Here is a 22,231-nt window from a genome sequence, read left to right on the forward strand (position 1 = left end):
CTGTCGCCAGAGCCGCGGCCCTACCCGAAAATGGTTCGCAGGCTGGCGCGGTGGTGCCACGTGGGCGCCTGTGGCGCCGAGGCTGACGGCCGCCGCAAAGCCCGCAGCCCCACGGGCTCTGGGGCCACGCCAGCGGCTGCCAAAGTGCTTTCCAAAGAGGCACAGCTTACTCTCCTGGATCTTCGGGCGTGGGAGCTGTCGCCAGAACCGCGGCCCTACCGGAAAATGCTTCGCAGGCTGGTGCGGCGGTGACACGTGGGCGCCGGTGGCGCCCAGGCTGACGGCCGCCACAAAGCCCGCAGCCCCACGGGCTGTGGGGCCACGCGAGCGGCTGCCAAAGAGCTTTCCAACGAGGTACGGCTTTCCCTCCTGGCTCTTCGGGCGTGGGAGCTGTCACCAGAGCCGCGGCCCTACCCGAAAATGCTTCGCAGGCTGACGCGGCGGCGCCACGTGGGCGCCGGTGGCGCCGAGGCTGACGGCCGCCGCAAAGCCCGCAGACCCACGGGCTGTGGGGCCACGCCAGCGGCTCCCAAAGAGCTTTCCAACGAGGCACGGCTTTCCCTCCTGGCTCTTCGGGCGTGGGAGCTGTCGCCCGAGCCGCGGCCCTACCGGAAAATGCTTCGCAGGCTGGCGCGGCGGCGCCACGTGGGCGCCGGTGGCGCCAAGGCTGACGGCCGCCGCAAAGCCCGCAGCCCCACGGGCTGTGGGGCCACGCGAGCACCTGCCACAGAGCTTTCCAACGAGGCACGGCTTTCCCTCCTGGCTCTTCGTGCGTGGGGGCTGTCGCCCGAGCCGCGGCCCTACGGGAAAATGCTTCGCAGTCTGGCGCGGCGGTGCCACGTGGGCGCCCGTGGCGCCGAGGCTGACGGCCGCCGCAAAGCCCGCAGCCCCACGGGCTGTGGGGCCACGTGAGCACCTGCCAAAGGGCTTTCCAACGAGGCACTGCTTTCCCTCCTGGCTCTTCGGGCGTGGGAGCTGTCGCCAGAGCCGCGGCCCTACCCGAAAATGCTTCGCAGGCTGGCTCGGCGGTGCGATGTGGCCTTCGGTGGCGCCGAGGCTGACGGCCGCCGCAAAGCCCGCAGCCCCACGGGCTGTGGGGCCACGCCAGCGGCTGCCAAAGAGCTTTCCAACGAGGCACAGCTTACTCTCCTGGCTCTTCGGGCGTGGGAGCTGTCGCCAGAGCCGTGGCCCTACCGGAAAATGCATCACAGGCTGGTGTGGCGGCGCGACGTGGGCGCCGCTGTCTACGAGGCTGACGGCCTCCGTAAAGCCCGCAGCCCCACGGGCTGTGGGGACACGCCAGCGGCTGCAAAAGAGCGTTCCAACGAGGCACGGCTTTCCCTCCTGGCTCTTCGGGCGTGGGAGCTGTCGCCAGAGCCGCGGCCCTACCCGAATATCCTTCGCAGGCTGGCGCGGCGGTGCGACGTGGACTTCGGTGGCGCCGAGGCTGACGGCCGCCGCAAAGCCCGCAGCCCCACGGGCTGTGGGGCCACGCCAGCGGCTGCCAAAGAGCTTTCCAACGAGGCACGGCTTTCCTTCCTGGCTCTTCGGGCGTGGGAGCTGTCGCCAGAGCCGCGGCCCTACCGGAAAATGCTTCGCAGGCTGGCGCGGCGGCGCCACATGGGCGCCGGTGGCGCTGAGGCTGACGGCCGCCGCAAAGCCCGCAGCCCCACGGGCTGTGGGGCCACGCCAGCGGCTGCCAAAGAGCTTTCCAACGAGGCACGGCATTCCCTCCTGGCTCTTCGGGCGTGGGAGATGTCGCCAGAGCCGCGGCCCTACCGGAAAATGCTTCGCAGGCTGGCGCGGCGGCGCCACGTGGGCGCCGGTGGCGCCGAGGCTGACGGCCGCCGCAAAGCCCGCAGCCCCACGGGCTGTGGGGCCACGCTAGCAGCTGCCAAAGAGCTTTCCAACGAGGCACGGCTTTCCCTCCTGGCTCTTCGGGCGTGGGAGATGTCGCCAGAGCCGCGGCCCTACCGGAAAATGCTTCGCAGGCTGGCGCGGCGGTGCGACGTGGCCTTCGGTGGCGCCGAGGCTGACGGCCACCGCAAAGCCCGCAGCCCCACGGGCTGTGGGGCCACGCCAGCGGCTGCCAAAGAGCTTTCCAAAGAGGCACAGCTTACTCTCCTGGCTCTTCGGGCGTGGGAGCTGTCGCCAGAGCCGCGGCCCTACCCGAAAATGCTTCGCAGGCTGGCGCGGAGGCGCGACGTGGGCGCCGCTGTTGCCGAGGCTGACGGCCACCGCAAAGCCCGCAGCCCCACGGCCTGTGGGGCCACGCGAGCGGCTGCCAAAGAGCTTTCCAACGAGGCACGGCTTTCCCTCCTGGCTCTTCGGGCGTGGGAGCTGTCGCCAGAGCCGCGGCCCTAACGGAAAATGCTTCACAGGTTGGCGCGGCGGCGCCACGTGGGCGCCGGTATCGCCGAGGCTGACAGCCGCCGCAAAGCCCGCAGCCCCACGGCCTGTGGGGCCACGCCAGCGGCTGCCAAAGAGCTTTCCAACGAGGCACGGCTTTCCCTCCTGGCTCTTCGGGCGTGGGAGCTGTCGCCAGAGCCGTGGCCCTACTGGAAAATGCTTCGCAGGCTGGCGCTGCAGCGCCACGTGGGCGCCGCTGTCGCCGAGGCTGACGGCCACCGCAAAGCCCGCAGCCCCACAGGCTGTGGGGCCACGTGAGCGGCTGCCAAAGAGTTTTCCAACGAGGCACGGCTTTCCCTCCTGGCTCTTCGGCCGTGGGAGCTGTCGCCAGAGCCGCGGCCCTACCCGAAAATGCTTCGCAGGCTGGCGCGGCGGCGCAACGTGGGCGCCGGTGGCGCCGAGGCTGACGGCCGCCGCAAAGCCCTCAGACCCACGGGTTGTAGGGCCACGCGGGCAGCTGCCAAAGAGCTTTCCAACGAGGCACGGCTTTCCCTCCTAGCTCTTCGGGCTTGGGAGCTGTCGCCAGAGCCGCAGCCCTACCGGAAAATGCTTCGCAGGCTGGCGCGCCGGCGTCACGTGGGCGCCGGTGGCACCGAGGCTGACGGCCGCTGCAAAGCCCGCAGCCGCACGGGCTATGGGGCCACGAGAGCAGCTGCCAAAGAGCTTTCCAACGAGGCACGGCTTTCCCTCCTGGCTCTTCGGGCGTGGGAGCTGTCGCCAGAGCCGCAGCCCTACCGGAATATGCTTCGCAGCCTGGCGCGGCGGTGCCACGTGGGCGCCGGTGGCGCCGAGGCTGACGGCCGCCGCAAAGCCCGCAGCCCCACGGGCTGTGGGGCCACGCGAGCGGCTGCCAAAGAGCTTTCCAATGAGGCACGGCTTTCCCTCCTGGCTCTTCGGGCGTGGGAGCTGTCGCCAGAGCCGTGGCCCTAACGGAAAATGCTTCACAGGTTGGCGCAGCGGCGCCACGTGGGCGCCGGTATCGCCGAGGCTGACGGCCGCCGCAAAGCCCGCAGCCCCACGGCCTGTGGGGCCACGCCAGCGGCTGCCAAAGAGCTTTCCAACGAGGCACAGCTTACTCTCCTGGCTCTTCGGGCGTGGGAGCTGTCGCCAGAGCCGCGGCCCTACCGGAAAATGCTTCGCAGGTTAGCGCGGCGGCGCCACGTGTGCGCCGCTGTCGCCGAGGCTGACGGCCACCGCAAAGCCCGCAGCCCCACGGGCTGTGGGGCCACGCCAGCGGCTGCCAAAGAGCTTTCCAACGAGGCACGGCTTTCCCTCCTGGCTCTTCGGGCGTGGGAGCTGTCGCCAGAGCCGCGGCCCTACCGGAAAATGCTTCGCAGGCTGGCGCGGCGGCCCCACCTGGGCGCCGGTGGCGCTGAGGCTGACGGCCGCCGCAAAGCCCACAGCCCCACGGGCTGTGGGGCCACGCGAGCGGCTGCCAAAGAGCTTTCCAACGAGGCACGGCTTTCCCTCCTGGCTCTTCGGGCGTGGGAGCTGTCGCCAGAGCCGCGGCCCTACCCGATAATGCTTTGCAGGCTGGCGCGGTGGCGCCACGTTGGCGCCGATGTCGCCGAGGCTGACTGCCGCCGCAAAGCCCGCAGCCCCACGGGCTGTGGGGCCACGCGAGCGGCTGCCAAAGAGCTTTCCAACGAGGCACGGCTTTCCCTCCTGGCTCTTCGGGCGTGGGAGCTGTCGCCAGAGCCGCGGCCCTACCGGAAAATGCTTCGCAGGCTGGCGCGCCGGCGTCACGTGGGCGCCGGTGGCACCGAGGCTGACGGCCGCTGCAAAGCCCGCAGCCCCACGGGCTATGGGGCCACGAGAGCAGCTGCCAAAGAGCTTTCCAACGAGGCACGGCTTTCCCTCCTGGCTCTTCGGGCGTGGGAGCTGTCGCCAGAGCCGCGGCCCTACCGGAATATGCTTCGCAGCCTGGCGCGGCGGTGCCACGTGGGCGCCAGTGGCACCGAGGCAGACGGCCGCCGCAAAGCCCGCAGCCCCACGGGCTGTGGGGCCACGCGAGCGGCTGCCAAAGAGCTTTCCAATGAGGCACGGCTTTCCCTCCTGGCTCTTCGGGCGTGGGAGCTGTCGCCAGAGCCGCGGCCCTAACGGAAAATGCTTCACAGGTTGGCGCAGCGGCGCCACGTGGGCGCCGGTATCGCCGAGGCTGACGGCCGCCGCAAAGCCCGCAGCCCCACGGCCTGTGGGGCCACGCCAGCGGCTGCCAAAGAGCTTTCCAATGAGGCACGGCTTTCCCTCCTGGCTCTTCGGGCGTGGGAGCTGTCGCCAGAGCCGTGGCCCTACCCGATAATGCTTTGCAGGCTGGCGCGGCGGCGCCACGTTGGCGCCGATGTCGCCGAGGCTGACTGCCGCCGCAAAGCCCGCAGCCCCACGGGCTCTGGGGCCACGCGAGCGGCTGCCAAAGAGCTTTCCAACGAGGCACGGCTTTCCCTCCTGGCTCTTCGGGCGTGGGAGCTGTCGCCAGAGCCGCGGCCCTACCGGAAAATGCTTCGCAGGCTGGCGCGCCGGCGTCACGTCGGCGCCGGTGGCACCGAGTCTGACGGCCGCTGCAAAGCCCGCAGCCCCACGGGCTGTGGGGCCACGCCAGCGGCTGCCAAAGAGCTTTCCAACGAGGCACGGCTTTCCCTCCTGGCTCTTCGGGCGTGGGAGCTGTCGCCAGAGCCGCGGCCCTACCGGAAAATGCTTCGCAGGCTGCTGCGGCGGTGCCACGTGGGCGCCGGTGGCACCGAGGCTGACGGCCGCCGCAAAGCCCGCAGCCCCACGGGCTGTGGGGCCACGCCAGCGGCTGCCAAAGAGCTTTCCAACGAGGCACGGCTTTCCCTCCTGGCTCTTCGGGCGTGGGAGCTGTCGCCAGAGCCGCGGCCCTAACGGAAAATGCTTCGCAGGTTGGCGCGGCGGCGCCACGTGGGCGCCGGTATCGCCGAGGCTGACGGCCGCCGCAAAGCCCGCAGCCCCACGGCCTGTGGGGCCACGCCAGCGGCTGCCAAAGAGCTTTCCAACGAGGCACGGCTTTCCCTCCTGGCTCTTCGGGCGTGGGAGCTGTCGCCAGAGCCGCGGCCCTAACGGAAAATGCTTCACAGGTTGGCGCAGCGGCGCCACGTGGGCGCCGGTATCGCCGAGGCTGACGGCCGCCGCAAAGCCCGCAGCCCCACGGCCTGTGGGGCCACGCCAGCGGCTGCCAAAGAGCTTTCCAACGAGGCACAGCTTACTCTCCTGGCTCTTCGGGCGTGGGAGCTGTCGCCAGAGCCGCGGCCCTACCGGAAAATGCTTCGCAGGTTAGCGCGGCGGCGCCACGTGTGCGCCGCTGTCGCCGAGGCTGACGGCCACCGCAAAGCCCGCAGCCCCACGGGCTGTGGGGCCACGCCAGCGGCTGCCAAAGAGCTTTCCAACGAGGCACGGCTTTCCCTCCTGGCTCTTCGGGCGTGGGAGCTGTCGCCAGAGCCGCGGCCCTACCGGAAAATGCTTCGCAGGCTGGCGCGGCGGCCCCACCTGGGCGCCGGTGGCGCTGAGGCTGACGGCCGCCGCAAAGCCCACAGCCCCACGGGCTGTGGGGCCACGCGAGCGGCTGCCAAAGAGCTTTCCAACGAGGCACGGCTTTCCCTCCTGGCTCTTCGGGCGTGGGAGCTGTCGCCAGAGCCGCGGCCCTACCCGATAATGCTTTGCAGGCTGGCGCGGTGGCGCCACGTTGGCGCCGATGTCGCCGAGGCTGACTGCCGCCGCAAAGCCCGCAGCCCCACGGGCTGTGGGGCCACGCGAGCGGCTGCCAAAGAGCTTTCCAACGAGGCACGGCTTTCCCTCCTGGCTCTTCGGGCGTGGGAGCTGTCGCCAGAGCCGCGGCCCTACCGGAAAATGCTTCGCAGGCTGGCGCGCCGGCGTCACGTGGGCGCCGGTGGCACCGAGGCTGACGGCCGCTGCAAAGCCCGCAGCCCCACGGGCTATGGGGCCACGAGAGCAGCTGCCAAAGAGCTTTCCAACGAGGCACGGCTTTCCCTCCTGGCTCTTCGGGCGTGGGAGCTGTCGCCAGAGCCGCGGCCCTACCGGAATATGCTTCGCAGCCTGGCGCGGCGGTGCCACGTGGGCGCCAGTGGCACCGAGGCAGACGGCCGCCGCAAAGCCCGCAGCCCCACGGGCTGTGGGGCCACGCCAGCGGCTGCCAAAGAGCTTTCCAATGAGGCACGGCTTTCCCTCCTGGCTCTTCGGGCGTGGGAGCTGTCGCCAGAGCCGCGGCCCTAACGGAAAATGCTTCACAGGTTGGCGCAGCGGCGCCACGTGGGCGCCGGTATCGCCGAGGCTGACGGCCGCCGCAAAGCCCGCAGCCCCACGGCCTGTGGGGCCACGCCAGCGGCTGCCAAAGAGCTTTCCAACGAGGCACAGCTTACTCTCCTGGCTCTTCGGGCGTGGGAGCTGTCGCCAGAGCCGCGGCCCTACCGGAAAATGCTTCGCAGGTTAGCGCGGCGGCGCCACGTGTGCGCCGCTGTCGCCGAGGCTGACGGCCACCGCAAAGCCCGCAGCCCCACGGGCTGTGGGGCCACGCCAGCGGCTGCCAAAGAGCTTTCCAACGAGGCACGGCTTTCCCTCCTGGCTCTTCGGGCGTGGGAGCTGTCGCCAGAGCCGCGGCCCTACCGGAAAATGCTTCGCAGGCTGGCGCGGAGGCCCCACCTGGGCGCCGGTGGCGCTGAGGCTGACGGCCGCCGCAAAGCACACAGCCCCACAGGCTGTGGGGCCACGCGAGCGGCTGCCAAAGAGCTTTCCAACGAGGCACGGCTTTCCCTCCTGGCTCTTCGGGCGTGGGAGCTGTCGCCAGAGCCGTGGCCCTACCCGATAATGCTTTGCAGGCTGGCGCGGCGGCGCCACGTTGGCGCCGATGTCGCCGAGGCTGACTGCCGCCGCAAAGCCCGCAGCCCCACGGGCTCTGGGGCCACGCGAGCGGCTGCCAAAGAGCTTTCCAACGAGGCACGGCTTTCCCTCCTGGCTCTTCGGGCGTGGGAGCTGTCGCCAGAGCCGCGGCCCTACCGGAAAATGCTTCGCAGGCTGGCGCGCCGGCGTCACGTCGGCGCCGGTGGCACCGAGTCTGACGGCCGCTGCAAAGCCCACAGCCCCACGGGCTGTGGGGCCACGCCAGCGGCTGCCAAAGAGCTTTCCAACGAGGCACGGCTTTCCCTCCTGGCTCTTCGGGCGTGGGAGCTGTCGCCAGAGCCGCGGCCCTACCGGAAAATGCTTCGCAGGCTGCTGCGGCGGTGCCACGTGGGCGCCGGTGGCGCCGAGGCTGACGGCCGCCGCAAAGCCCGCAGCCCCACGGGCTGTGGGGCCACGCGAGTGGCTGCCAAAGAGCTTTCCAACGAGGCACGGCTTTCCCTCCTGGCTCTTCGGGCGTGGGAGCTGTCGCCAGAGCCGCGGCCCTAACGGAAAATGCTTCGCAGGTTGGCGCGGCGGCGCCACGTGGGCGCCGGTATCGCCGAGGCTGACGGCCGCCGCAAAGCCCGCAGCCCCACGGCCTGTGGGGCCACGCCAGCGGCTGCCAAAGAGCTTTCCAACGAGGCACAGCTTACTCTCCTGGCTCTTCGGGCGTGGGAGCTGTCGCCAGAGCCGCGGCCCTACCGGAAAATGCTTCGCAGGTTGGCGCGGCGGCGCCACGTGTGCGCCGCTGTCGCCGAGGCTGACGGCCACCGCAAAGCCCGCAGCCCCACGGCCTGTGGGGCCACGCGAGCGGCTGCCAAAGAGCTTTCCAACGAGGCACGGCTTTCCCTCCTGGCTCTTCGGCCGTGGGAGCTGTCGCCAGAGCCGCGGCCCTACCGGAAAATGCTTCGCAGGCTGGCGCGGCGGCCCCACGTGGGCACCGGTGGCGCGGAGGCTGACGGCGGTCGCAAAGCCCACAGCACCACGGGCTGTGGGGCCACGCGAGCGGCTGCCAAAGAGCTTTCCAACGAGGCACGGCTTTCCCTCATGGCTCTTCGGGCGTGGGAGCTGTTGCCAGATCCGCGGCCCTACCGGAAAATGCTTCACAGGCTGGCGCGGCGGCGCCACGTGGGCGCCGGTGTCGCCGAGGCTGACGGCCGCCACAAAGCCCGCAGCCCCACGGGCTGTGGGGCCACGCGAGCGGCTGCCAAAGAGCTTTCCAACGAGGCACGGCTTTCCCTCCTGGCTCTTCGGGCGTGGGAGATGTCGCCAGAGCCGCGGCCCTACCGGAAAATGCTTCACAGGCTGGCGCGGCGGCGCCACCTGGGCGCCGGTGGCGCCGAGGCTGACGGCCGCCGCAAAGCCCGCAGCCCCACGGCCTGTGGGGCCACGCCAGCGGCTGCCAAAGAGCTTTCCAACGAGGCACGGCTTGCCCTCCTGGCTCTTCGGGCTTGGGAGCTGTCGCCAGAGCCGCGGCCCTACCCGAAAATGCTTCGAAGGCTGGCATGGCGGCGCAAAGTGGGCGCCGGTGGCACCGAGGCTGACGGCCGCCGCAAAGCCCGCAGCCCCACGGGCTGTGGGGCCACGCCAGCGGCTGCCAAAGAGCTTTCCAACGAGGCATGGCTTTCCCTCCTGGCTCTTCGGGCGTGGGAGCTGTCGCCAGAGCCGCGGCCCTACCGGAAAATGCTTCGCAGGCTGGCGCGGCGGCGCAAAGTGGGCGCCTGTGGCACCGAGGCTGACGGCCGCCGCAAAGCCCGCAGCCCCATGGGCTCTGGGGCCACGCGAGCGGCTGCCAAAGAGCTTTCCAATGACGCACGGCTTTCCCTCCTGGCTCTTCGGGCGTGGGAGCTGTCGCCAGAGCCGCGGACCTACCCGAAAATGCTTTGCAGGCTGGCGCGGCGGCGCCACGTCGCGCCGGTGGCGCCAAGGCTGACGGCCGCCGCAAAGCCCGCAGCCCCACGGGCTGTGGGGCCACGCGAGCAGCTGCCAAAGAGCTTTCCAACGAGGCACGGCTTTCCCTCCTGGCTCTTTGGGCGTGGGAGCTGTCGCCAGAGCCGCGGCCCTACCCGAAAATGCTTGGCAGGCTGGAGCGGCGGCGCCACGTGGGCGCATGTTGCGCCGAGGCTGACGGCCGCCGCAAAGCCCGCAGACCCACGGGCTGTGGGGCCACGCCAGCGGCTGCCAAAGAGCTTTCCAACGAGGCACGGCTTTCCCTCCTGGCTCTTCGGGCGTGGGAGCTGTCGCCAGAGCCGCGGCCCTACCCGAATATGCTTCGCAGGCTGGCGCGGCGGTGCGACGTGGACTTCGGTGGCTCCGAGGCTGACGGCCGCAGCAAAGCCCGCAGCCCCACGGGCTGTGGGGCCACGCCAGCGGCTGCCAAAGAGATTTCCAACGACGCACGGCTTTCCCTCCTGCCTCTTCGGGCATGGGAGCTGTCGCCAGAGCCGCGGCCCTACCGGAAAATGCTTCGCAGGCTGGCGCGGCAGCGCCACGTGGGCACCGGTGGCGCCGAGGCTGACGGCCGCCGCAAAGTCCGCAGCCCCACGGGCTGTGGGGCCACGCGAGCGGCTGCCAAAGAGCTTTCCAACGAGGCACGGCTTTCCCTCCTGGCTCTTCGGGCGAGAGAGGTGACGCCAGAGCCGCGGCCCTACCCGAAAATGCTTCGCAGGCTGGCGCGGCAGCGCCACGTGGGCGCCGGTGGCGCCGAGGCTGACGGCCGCCGCAAAGCCCGCAGCCCCACGGGCTGTGGGGCCACGCGAGCGGCTGCCAAAGGGCTTTCCAACGAGGCACAGCTTTCCCTCCTGGCTCTTCGGGCGTGGCAGCTGTCGCCAGAGCCGCGGCCCTACCCGAAAATGCTTTGCAGGCTGGCACGGCGGCGCCACGTGGGCGCCGGTGGCGCCGAGGCTGACGGCCGCCGCAAAGCCCGCAGCCCCACGGGCTGTGGGGCCACGCGAGTGGCTGCCAAAGAGCTTTCCAATGAGGCACGGCTTTCCCTCCTGGCTCTTCGATGGAGGGAGCTGTCGCCAGAGCCGCAGCCCAACCCGAAAATGCTTCGCAGGCTGGCGCGGCGGCGCCACGTGGGCGCCGGTGGCACCGAGGCTGACGGCCGCCGCAAAGCCCGCAGCCCCACGGGCTGTGGGGCCACGTGAGCGGCTGCCAAAGAGCTTTCCAACGAGGCACGGCTTTCCCTACTGCCTCTTCAGGCGTGGGAGCTGTTGCCACAGCCGCGGCCCTACCGGAAAATGCTTCGCAGGCTGGCGCGGCGGCGCCACGTGGGCGCAGCTGTCGCCGAGGCTGACGGCCGCAGCAAAGCCCGCAGCCCCACGGGCTGTGGGGCCACGCCAGCGGCTGCCAAAGAGCTTTCCAACGACGCACGGCTTTCCCTCCTGGCTCTTCGGGCGTGGGAGCTGTCGCCAGAGCCGCGGCCCTACCGGAAAATGCTTCGCAGGCTGGCGCGGCAGCGACACGTGGGCACCGGTGGCGCCGAGGCTGACGGCCGCCGCAAAGTCCGCAGCCCCACGGGCTGTGGGGCCACGCGAGCGGCTGCCAAAGAGCTTTCCAACGAGGCACGGCTTTCCCTCCTGGCTCTTCGATGGAGGGAGCTGACGCCAGAGCCGCGGCCCTACCGGAAAATGCTTCGCAGGCTGGCGCGGCAGCGCCACGTGGGCGCCGGTGGCGCCGAGGCTGACGGCCGCCACAAAGCCCGCAGCCCCACGGGCTGTGGGGCCACGCGAGCGGCTGCCAAAGAGCTTTCCAACGAGGCACGGCTTTCCCTCCTGGCTCTTCGGGCGTGGGAGCTGTCGCCAGAGCCGTGGCCCTACCCGAAAATGCTTTGCAGGCTGGCACGGCGCGCCACGTGGGCGCCGGTGGCGCCGAGGCTGACGGCCGCCGCAAAGCCCGCAGCCCCACGGGCTGTGGGGCCACGCGAGTGGCTGCCAAAGAGCTTTCCAACGAGGCACGGCTTTCCCTCCTGGCTCTTCGATGGAGGGAGCTGACGCCAGAGCCGCGGCCCTACCGGAAAATGCTTCGCAGGCTGGCGCGGCAGCGCCACGTGGGCGCCGGTGGCGCCGAGGCTGACGGCCGCCACAAAGCCCGCAGCCCCACGGGCTGTGGGGCCACGCGAGCGGCTGCCAAAGAGCTTTCCAACGAGGCACGGCTTTCCCTCCTGGCTCTTCGGGCGTGGGAGCTGTCGCCAGAGCCGTGGCCCTACCGGAAAATGCTTCGCAGGCTGGCGCGGCAGCGCCACGTGGGCACCGGTGGCGCCGAGGCTGACGGCCGCCGCAAAGTCCGCAGCCCCACAGGCTGTGGGGCCACACGAGCGGCTGCCAAAGAGCTTTCCAACGAGGCACGGCTTTCCCTCCTGGCTCTTCGGGCGAGAGAGGTGACGCCAGAGCCGCGGCCCTACCCGAAAATTCTTCGCAGGCTGGCGCGGCAGCGCCACTTGGGCGCCGGTGGTGCCGAGGCTGACGGCCACCGCAAAGCCCGCAGCCGCACGGGCTGTGGGGCCACGCGAGCGGCTGCCAAAGAGCTTTCCAACGAGGCACGGCTTTCCCTCCTGGCTCTTCGGGCAAGGGAGCTGTCGCCAGAGCCGCGGCACTACCCGAAAATGCTTCGCAGTCTGGCACGGCGGCGCCACGTGGGCGCCGGTGGCGCCGAGGCTGATGGCCGCCACAAAGCCCGCAGCCCCACGGGCTGTGGGGCCACGCGAGCGGCTGCCAAAGAGCTTTCCAACGAGGCACGGCTTTCCCTCCTGGCTCTTCGATCGAGGGAGCTGACGCCAGAGCCGCGGCCCTACCCGAAAATACTTTGCAGGCTGGCGCGGCGGCGCCACGTGGGCGCCGGTGGCACCGAGGCTGACGGCCGCCGCAAAGCCCGCAGACCCACGGGCTGTGGGGCCACGTGAGCGGCTGCCAAAGAGCTTTCCAACGAGGCACGGCTTTCCCTCCTGGCTCTTCGGGCGTGGGAGCTGTCGCCAGAGCCGTGGCCCTACTGGAAAATGCTTCGCAGGCTGGCGCTGCAGCGCCACGTGGGCGCCGGTGGCACCGAGGCTGACGGCCGCCGCAAAGCCCGCAGACCCACGGGCTGTGGGGCCACGCGAGCGGCTGCCAAGGAGCTTTCGAACGAGGCATGGCTTTCCCTCCTGGCTCTTCGGGCGTGGCAGCTGTCGCCAGAGCCGCGGCCCTACCAGGAAATGCTCTGCAGGCTGCCGCGGCGGCGCCACCTGGGCACCGGTGCCGCCAAGATTGATGGCCGCCGCAAAGCCCGCAGCCACACGGGCTGTGGGGCCATGCGAGCAGCTGCCAAAGAGCTTTCCAAGGAGGCATGGCTTTCCCTCCTGGCTCTTCGGGCGTGGGAGCTGTCGCCAGAGCCGTGGCCCTACCTGAAAATGTTTCGCAGGCTGGCACAGCGGCGCCACGTGGGCGCCGGTGGCGCCGAGGCTGACGGCCGCCGCAAAGCCCGCAGCCTCACAGGGCTGTGGGGCCACGCGAGCGGCTGCCAAAGAGCTTTCCAACGAGGCACGGCTTTCCCTCCTGGCTCTTCGGGCGAGAGAGGTGACGCCAGAGCCGCGGCCCTAACCAAAAATGCTTTCCAGGCTGGCGCGGCAGCGCCACGTGGGCGCCGGTGGCGCCGAGGCTGACGGCCGCCGCAAAGCCCGCAGCCCCACGGGCTGTGGGGCCACGCGAGCGGCTGCCAAAGAGCTTTCCAACGAGGCACGGCTTTCCCTCCTGGCTCTTCGGGCGTGGGAGCTGTCGCCAGAGCCGCAGCCCAACCCGAAAATGCTTCGCAGGCTGGCGCGGCATCGCCACGTGGGCACCGGTGGCGCCGAGGCTGACGGCCGCCGCAAAGCCCGCAGCCCCATGGGCTGTGGGGCCACGCGAGCGGCTGCCAAAGAGCTTTCCAATGAGGCACGGCTTTCCCTCCTGGCTCTTCGGGCGAGAGAGGTGACGCCAGAGCCGCGGCCCTACCCGAAAATGCTTCGCAGGCTGGCGCGGCAGCGCCACGTGGGTGCCGGTGGCGCCGAGGCTGACGGCCGCCGCAAAGCCCGCAGCCCCACGGGCTGTGGGGCCACGCGAGCGGCTGCCAAAGAGCTTTCCAACGAGGCACGGCTTTCCCTCCTGGCTCTTCGGCCGTGGGAGCTGTCGCCAGAACCGCCGCCCTACCGGAAAATGTTTCGCAGGCTGGCACAGCGGCGCCAAGTGGGCGCCGGTGGCGCCGAGGCTGACGGCCGCCGCAAAGCCCGCAGCCCCACAGGGCTGTGGGGACACGCGAGCGGCTGCCAAAGAGCTTTCCAACGAGGCACGGCTTTCCCTCCTGGCTCTTCGGGCGTGGGAGCTGTCGCCAGAGCCGCAGCCCTACCGGAAAATGCTTTGCAGGCTGGCGCGGCGGCGCCACGTGGGCGCCGGTGGCGCCGAGGCTGATGGCCGGCGCAAAGCCCTCAGCCCCACGGGATGTGGGGCCACGCCAGCGGCTGCCAAAGAGCTTTCCAACGAGGCACGGCTTTCCCTCCTGGCTCTTTGGTCGTGGGAGCTGTCGCCAGAGCCGCGGCCCTACCAGAAAATGCTTCGCAGTCTGGCACGGCGGCGCCACGTGGGCGCCGATGGCGCCGAGGCTGACGGCCGCCGCAAAGCCCGCAGCCCCACGGGCTGTGGGGCCACGCCAGCGGCTGCCAAAGAGCTTTCCAACGAGGCACGGCTTTCCCTCATGGATCGTCGGGCGTGGGAGCTGTCGCCAGAGCCGCGGCCCTACCAGGAAATGCTTCGCAGGCTGCCGCGGCAGCGCCACGTGAGCGCCGGTGGCGCCGAGGCTGATGGCCGCCGCAAAGCCCGCAGCCACACGGGCTGTGGGGACACGCGAGCGGCTGCCAAAGAGCTTTCCAACGAGGCACGGCTTTCCCTCCTGGCTCTTCGGGCAAGGGAGCTGTCGCCAGAGCCGCGGCACTACCCGAAAATGCTTCGCAGTCTGGCACGGCGGCGCCACGTGGGCGCCGGTGGCGCCGAGGCTGATGGCCGCCGCAAAGCCCGCAGCCCCACGGGCTGTGGGGCCACGCGAGTGGCTGCCAAAGAGCTTTCCAACGAGGCACGGCTTTCCCTCCTGGCTCTTCGATCGAGGGAGCTGACGCCAGAGCCGCGGCCCTACCCGAAAATACTTTGCAGGCTGGCGCGGCGGCGCCACGTGGGCGCCGGTGGCACCGAGGCTGACGGCCGCCGCAAAGCCCGCAGCCCCACGGGCTGTGGGGCCACGTGAGCGGCTGCCAAAGAGCTTTCCAACGAGGCACGGCTTTCCCTCCTGGCTCTTCGGGCGTGGGAGCTGTCGCCAGAGCCGTGGCCCTACTGGAAAATGCTTCGCAGGCTGGCGCTGCAGCGCCACGTGGGCGCCGGTGGCACCGAGGCTGACGGCCGCCGCAAATCCCGCAGACCCACGGGCTGTGGGGCCACGCGAGCGGCTGCCAAGGAGCTTTCGAACGAGGCATGGCTTTCCCTCCTGGCTCTTCGGGCGTGGGAGCTGTCGCCAGAGCCGCGGCCCTACCAGGAAATGCTCTGCAGGCTGCCGCGGCGGCGCCACCTGGGCACCGGTGCCGCCAAGATTGATGGCCGCCGCAAAGCCCGCAGCCACACGGGCTGTGGGGCCATGCGAGCAGCTGCCAAAGAGCTTTCCAAGGAGGCATGGCTTTCCCTCCTGGCTCTTCGGGCGTGGGAGCTGTCGCCAGAGCCGTGGCCCTACCGGAAAATGTTTCGCAGGCTGGCACAGCGGCGCCACGTGGGCGCCGGTGGCGCCGAGGCTGACGGCCGCCACAAAGCCCGCAGCCTCACAGGGCTGTGGGGCCACGCGAGCGGCTGCCAAAGAGCTTTCCAACGAGGCACGGCTTTCCCTCCTGGCTCTTCGGGCGAGAGAGGTGACGCCAGAGCCGCGGCCCTACCCAAAAATGCTTTCCAGGCTGGCGCGGCAGCGCCACGTGGGCGCCGGTGGCGCCGAGGCTGACGGCCGCCGCAAAGCCCGCAGCCCCACGGGCTGTGGGGCCACGCCAGCGGCTGCCAAAGAGCTTTCCAACGAGGCACGGCTTTCCCTCCTGGCTCTTCGGGCGTGGGAGCTGTCGCCAGAGCCGCAGCCCAACCCGAAAATGCTTCGCAGGCTGGCGCGGCATCGCCACGTGGGCACCGGTGGCGCCGAGGCTGACGGCCGCCGCAAAGCCCGCAGCCCCATGGGCTGTGGGGCCACGCGAGCGGCTGCCAAAGAGCTTTCCAATGAGGCACGGCTTTCCCTCCTGGCTCTTCGGGCGAGAGAGGTGACGCCAGAGCCGTGGCCCTACCCGAAAATGCTTCGCAGGCTGGCGCGGCAGCGCCACGTGGGTGCCGGTGGCGCCGAGGCTGACGGCCGCCGCAAAGCCCGCAGCCCCACGGGCTGTGGGGCCACGCGAGCGGCTGCCAAAGAGCTTTCCAACGAGGCACGGCTTTCCCTCCTGGCTCTTCGGGCGTGGGAGCTGTCGCCAGAGCCGCAGCCCTACCGGAAAATGCTTTGCAGGCTGGCGCGGCGGCGCCACGTGGGCGCCGGTGGTGCCGAGGCTGATGGCCGGCGCAAAGCCCTCAGCCCCACGGGATGTGGGGCCACGCCAGCGGCTGCCAAAGAGCTTTCCAACGAGGCACGGCTTTCCCTCCTGGCTCTTTGGTCGTGGGAGCTGTCGCCAGAGCCGCGGCCCTACCAGAAAATGCTTCGCAGTCTGGCGCGGCGGCGCCACATGGGCACCAGTGGCGCCGAGGCTGACGGCTGCCGCAAAGCCCGCAGCCCCACGGGCTGTGGGGCCATGCGAGCGGCTGCCAAAGAGCTTTCCAACGAGGCACGGCTTTCCCTCATGGATCTTCGGGCGTGGGAGCTGTCGCCAGAGCCGCGGCCCTACCCGAAAATGCTTCGCAGGTTGGCGCGGCGGCGCCACGTGGGCGCCGGTGTCGCCGAGGCTGACGGCCGCCGCAAAGCCCGCAGCCCCACAGGCTGTGAGGCCAGGCGAGCGGCTGCCAAAGAGCTTTCCAACGAGGCACGGCTTTCCCTCCTGGCTCTTCGGGCGTGGGAGCTGTTGCCAGAGCCGCGGCCCTACCAGGAAATGCTTCGCAGGCTGGTGCAGCGGCGCCATGTGGGCGCTGGTGGCGCCGAGGCTGACGGCCGCCGCAAAGCCCGCAGCCCCACGGGCTGTGCGGCCACGCGAGTGGCTGCCAAAGAGCTTTCCAACGAGGCACGGCTTTCCCTCCTGGCTCTTCGGGCGTGGGAGCTGTCGCCAGAGCCGCGGCCCTACCTAAAAATGCTTCGCAGGCTGGCGCGGCGGCGCCACGTGCGCGCCGGTGGCGCCGAGGTTGACGGCCACCGCAAAGCCCGCAGCCCCACGGGCTGTGGGGCCACACGAGCGGCTGCCAAAGAGCTTTCCAACGAGGCACGGCTTTCCCTCCTGGCTCTTTGGGTGTGGGAGCAATCTCCCTATCTCCCGATATATGGAAATTTTGGAGCATTTTCCTGCTGCCTTCAGCCTCAAAACCACCCTTTCCCACTTGGCGCCGCGCCAGCCTCCAAAATTTCCATATATCCGGACATCGGGAGATTGCTCCCACGCCCAAACGCGAGGAGGGAAAACTGTGCCTTGTTCTAAAGCTCTATGGAACCCACTTGGTTTGACTGCTTAGCCAGCGCTGGCCTGCAGCCGTGCCCAGGCACCCTCTCCCCAGCTAGAGACCCTCAGCACAGCAGGCCCATCCCCACCTGCAGCCCTCTTAAGCCCTTGGCCCAGACCATGGTCACCTCACGGGTCCCACCTGGGCGTCCTCAGCCCCAGCTGGAGCCCATTGGGAAGAGGGGCCATTGCCAAAGCCCCACAGCACATCACCCCCTCCCCTGAGCCTCTCGCAGACAGAAAAGAGAAACAGGGACCCCGACAGAAGCACACGTTGAAAGAAAACTTCGAAAAACAACAGGGCAGAAGAAACATAAGCAAAAAAATAACAGGGAGATGTAGAAAAAAAACATGAAAAAAGTGACAGGGTGCAGGACAGAGAGGGAAGAATGGGGAATCACAGACAGGGAAATGGTTAGTAGGAGACGGAGACCCAAAATTTCGAAAGGCGCAGGATGCAAGAATCATACCCAAGACTTGAAAGACAGGTACGCAGGACTGCACAGAAAGAGAGGAAGACGATGATGAAAAACGACGGGGTACAAGAAACATGGGAAAGAAATTAAAATTTATTTTGGGGAGACAGATAGAGGGAAAGGCAGCAAGAAGAACTGAAAACTGACGGGGATCAAGAAACATCAGAATCAGAAAGAAAGAGATGGAAAGTAAGAAATTAAGTCTCGAAAGAGACCGGGTACAAGAAACCCAGTCAAGCGTGAAAAGACGAGGCCAGGGAGCACAGCAGAAGTCATCTGTGGTGGGTTGACCTCGGCTGGCCCCTGGGGACCCACCCAGCCACTCCGTCGCTGCCCTTCCTCGACGAGACATGGGGAGAAATTAATTTTCTGCGCCGACAGCGGGGCCTCCACGGGTTGCAGGGGACTCTCTGCTCCGCTCCCGGCCGGCGTTGCCGACCGCGGCCTTGTTTGACCAGCGGCAGGTCCCTCTCTCAGCTGGCTGTGCCCAGCGTGGGGGGAGCTCCTGGTGTCTTCTCACACAACCCACCCCCGCAAAGACCTCATCACGTAAACCCGAGACAACGGCCGTCTGCTGCGGGGCAGAGAAGCCGGGGCGGCAGGGGACGGGCAAAGAGAGCCACAGGGGAAAGAAGACAGCCATGGACTACAGCCCAGACAGGAGAACGCGAGAGGGGGAGAACCACGGAGACAAAAGTTGGCTGTGGGACAGATCTTTCCATACGATAACATCGTTTCTCTAATATAGCAGACGCAGGTACAGCTCTGCTCATCCCAAAAAAAACCCTTAATTAAAGAGCTGCCCACGCCACCTGCTGATGGCTACTCGATGGGAATTGACTCCACCACCTTGGCCTCGACGGCCTCGTTAGAACGTATTAACCACGAACTCTTTTGCTGTTCCTCCTCCCCCTGACTCTACGCGACCGGGCAGAGCAGCTCCGAGCCCCAACACGCGCAAGCACAGACCCAACGCCACACACCACACGGCGAACAACGCCCCTCGGCGAGGAGAGAAGACTCTCGGCGAGGAGGACGACACCCCGACGTAAGCGACCGTCAGGCAAGAAGACCTGCGGGACCACGACGGCGACGTGAGAAAGGCTCGAGGGAAGCCCCAGGAAATGAGCACAACGCCACGGCCCGGGACAACGAGCGACTCTCAAACGGAGAAGACGAACGCGCAGGACGCCCGGCTCCCAGACCCAAGAACTCAAGGACGCAGGGAAGAAGTCGCAGTCACTGAAAATGGATGGCTAGAGAAGAGAGCTGCTCCCACAGCCAGGAGCAAGGCTGCAAACCAGGACCGTCCAGAAACTTCCGAGACGCCGGACCCAGCCACGCTTTAAGCTTACGACACAAGAAAAGCAGCCCCCGACTGGGGCGATGCCGATGAGGACGGGCCTTCGAGGCTCTAGGGATGGTGCCTCAAGCACAGACCACGCTCCTCAAGCGTAGGGAGAACATCGAGACCCACGGAAGGTCTAAGCCACAGAAAACACGCCGTGCACACCGCACAACGGACACAGGCCGGAACCGCCCTGCCCGGCTCGCGCTAGCGTCGTGCTGACGACCATCCCGCTCCCGTTGCCTACCCAAAGGGGACGGCGTCCAGCCCTCTGCCCGTCTCCAAAACGCCTCCCTGCGACTCCCAAACTTCTCCCCTCCTCCCAAGCCCTCCCCGGCTCCGGCCGCTCAACTTGGCTTCCGGAGGGCCGGAGGCCTTAAATCCCTTGTCGTCAAAAAAAAAAACCCAGCGCCTCGACCCTCCGGGACATTCCCTTGGTCACCGGGTTCCTCTTCGTCGTCCGCCATTGAGGAAAAGAAAACGGCGCCAGCGAGAAGTTGCGGAGAGGCCAGCGCCGACCTCTCCCGCGGCTTCCCCTTCCTCCGAAGCACGACAGGACGCTGCTCGCCGCGGCCGTCCTCGCCGGAGACACCGGGACACAAAACGACCGTCGCCCGCGCGAGAAGTCACCGGCCCCAAGCGCCTCCTCGCCGCTGCCTCGGCTTAGCCCCTCTCCACGCGCGTCCTGCGCCCGAAGGGGAAAAAAAAAAAAGCCAACCAAAAGGCGTGGGCTGAGATACCGCCCGAAAACCTCAGCCTGCCCGCGGCCATTCCCGTCTCCTGCTCCTTTACCCCGGCCTCGCGCCCGCCTGCCCCCCATGGTTTCGGGCTGCCACTTTGAGGCTCACAGACGCCCCGGAAAACAGACCCAAAGGACACTTGAACCTTCACCCACCGTACAACGTGGGAGAAAGAATCGCTGCTGCAGGCCACCAGCCATCGCTCGCCTTGCCCGAGTCGCGTCCGGTGCCAAGATCCCGCTTTACTCGCCACTTCGCGCCTCCAAAATTAAAAAAAAAACCACAAAAACAAGAACACCCCACCGCCAAGCCGTCACACGGTGTCGCGTAGCCACCGGTGGCACCGTCCCTCCCAGCACCACGCACCCACCCGCCTCCTCACGGGGCCCCGCTTGCCGCGTCCGTCACCCTTTGGTGGCCAGAGCAGACGGGACCCTGCCGACACCCAAACCCAGGGGCAAAACCGACGCGGCGGAGGCCGGTGAACCCGCCGACCCCTCTCCCGGCCGACCCCCGGCGCCGAAACTGGAGAAAAACCCCTTCCCTCCTCCGCAGCCGTCGGGGAAGGGCCCCCCGCTCCCTCATGGCGGCGCCCGTCGGTCAACCAACGGGAAAGGCGCCGCGCGTGCGCAGTGCGGCTGTACGGCACAGGGGGGCGCCATGAGCCGTACGGCTGTACGGAAAAGAGGCCACTCATGCGCAGTACGGCAGTAAGGCACTGGGGGGCGCCATGAGCCGTACGGCTGCACGGAAAAGAGGCCGCGCGTGCGCAGTACGGCTGTACGGCACTGGGAGCCGCCATGAGCCGTACGGAAAAGGCGCCGCGCATGCGCAGTGCGGCTGTACGGCACAGGGGGGCGCCATGATCCGTACGGCTGTACGGAAAAGACGCCGCGCATGCGCAGTACAGCTGTACGGTACAGGGGGGCGCCATGATCCGTACGGCAGTACGGAAAAGACTCCGCGCATGCGCAGTAGGGCTGTACGGAAAAGAGGCCGCGCATGCGCAGTACGCTGTACGAAAAAAAAAAAGGCCGCGCATGCGCAGTACGGCTGTACGGCAGAGGTAGGCGCCATGAGCCGTACGGCTGTACGAAAAAGAGTCCGCGCATGCGCAGTAGGGCTGTACGGAAAAGAGGCCGCGCATGCGCAGTGCGGCTGTACGGCACAGGGGGGCGCCATGAGCCGTACGGCTGTACGGGAAAGATCCGCGCATGCGCAGTACGGCTGTACGGGAAAGAGGCCGCGCATGCGCAGTACAGCTGTACGGCACAGGGGGGCGCCATGAGCCGTAGGGAAAAGGCGCCGCGCATGCGCAGTACGGCTGTACGGCACTGGGGGGCGCCATGAGCCGTACGACTGTACGGAAAAGAGTCCGCGCATGCGCAGTACGGCTGTACGGCACAGGGGGGCGCCATGAGCCGTACGGAAAAGACGTCGCGCATGCGCAGTGCGGCTGTACGGCACGGGGGCGCCATGAGCCGTACGGAAAAGAGGACGCACATGCGCAGTACGGCTGTCCGGTAAATTCCCCTCACTTTCCCCCCAATTTGCCCACTTTTCCCCTCAACTCGCCCGCTCTACGCCACGAAATGGCGCCCAGCCCCTTAAGATGGCGGCGCACACAACCCCCCCCCCCCCCCGCACGCGCCCGACGCACTGCGCACGCGCCTGACGCACCGCCCCGCTCCCCCGGAGGGGCGGGGCCGGGGAACGGCGCGGAGGGGTTCGCGTAACGCGCCCCTGTCCGGAGGCGGAGGGATCCGCGCCGGCGCGCTCAGTCCCTTTAAAGAGGCGGAGGGCGCCGCGCCTGCGCAGTGTGGCCCGCGGCCGCCGCCGCCGCTTTATTCGGTTTTCTCGGGGCGGGGGATTAAAAGTCGGTTCTGGCGCCGGGAACGCGGTCTCCGTGCGCGCTCGGACGTGGCTCCGGCTCCGGCTCCGGCTCCGGCTCCGGCTCCGGCTCCGGCTCCGGCTCCGGCGGGGGTCGAAGGTTGCAGCTTGAGGCCGGGGGGGGGGAGGGTGGGGGTCGATCCCTGAGGGGGGTCGGGGGGTCCTGGGGAGTCTCAAGGGGTCCCAGAGGCTCCTGGGGGGGGTCTCGGGGGGGTATTGGGGGTCCTGGGGGGTATCAGGGGGCTATTGGGGATCTCAGGGGGTCCCAGAGGCGTCTGGGGGGGGTATTGGGGGGTCCTGGGGGGCATCAGGGGGCTATTGGGGATCTTGGGGGGTCTCAGGGGAGATTTTGCGGGGCCCTGGGGTGCCCTAGGGGGGGTTGGGGGCTCTAGGGGGATCCTGGGGGGAGATTGGGGGGGTCCCAAGTGATTGGGGTGGGGGGGTGGCTGAGGGAGCATTAGGGGGTGCCAGGAGGTTTGGGGGTATTTTTTGGGGAGGGGGGGGGTCTCGGGGGTTTGGGCGTCCCGGGATGGTTTTGGGGCATCCCAGGGGGTTTTGGGGGGGGTCCCTGGGGGGCTTCAGAGGGGCGTTGGATGGATTTTGGGGGGGGGGGTGTCCCAGGGCGTTTTGGGGAGTTCTGGGGGGTTTTTGGAGGTTCCGGAGTGGCTTGGGGGGGGGGGTGGAGGGGGGTCGATTTTGGAAGGTCCCGGGGTGGTTTTGGGGGATCCCAAGGGGATTTTCGGAGGGTCCTGGGTGGGGTTGGGGGGGGGAGGGGCATTGTGAGGGTTTTGGGGGTCCCTGGGGTGAT

This window comes from Larus michahellis, unplaced genomic scaffold (assembly GCF_964199755.1).
Source record: "Larus michahellis unplaced genomic scaffold, bLarMic1.1 SCAFFOLD_39, whole genome shotgun sequence".
NCBI lineage: Eukaryota > Metazoa > Chordata > Aves > Charadriiformes > Laridae > Larus > Larus michahellis.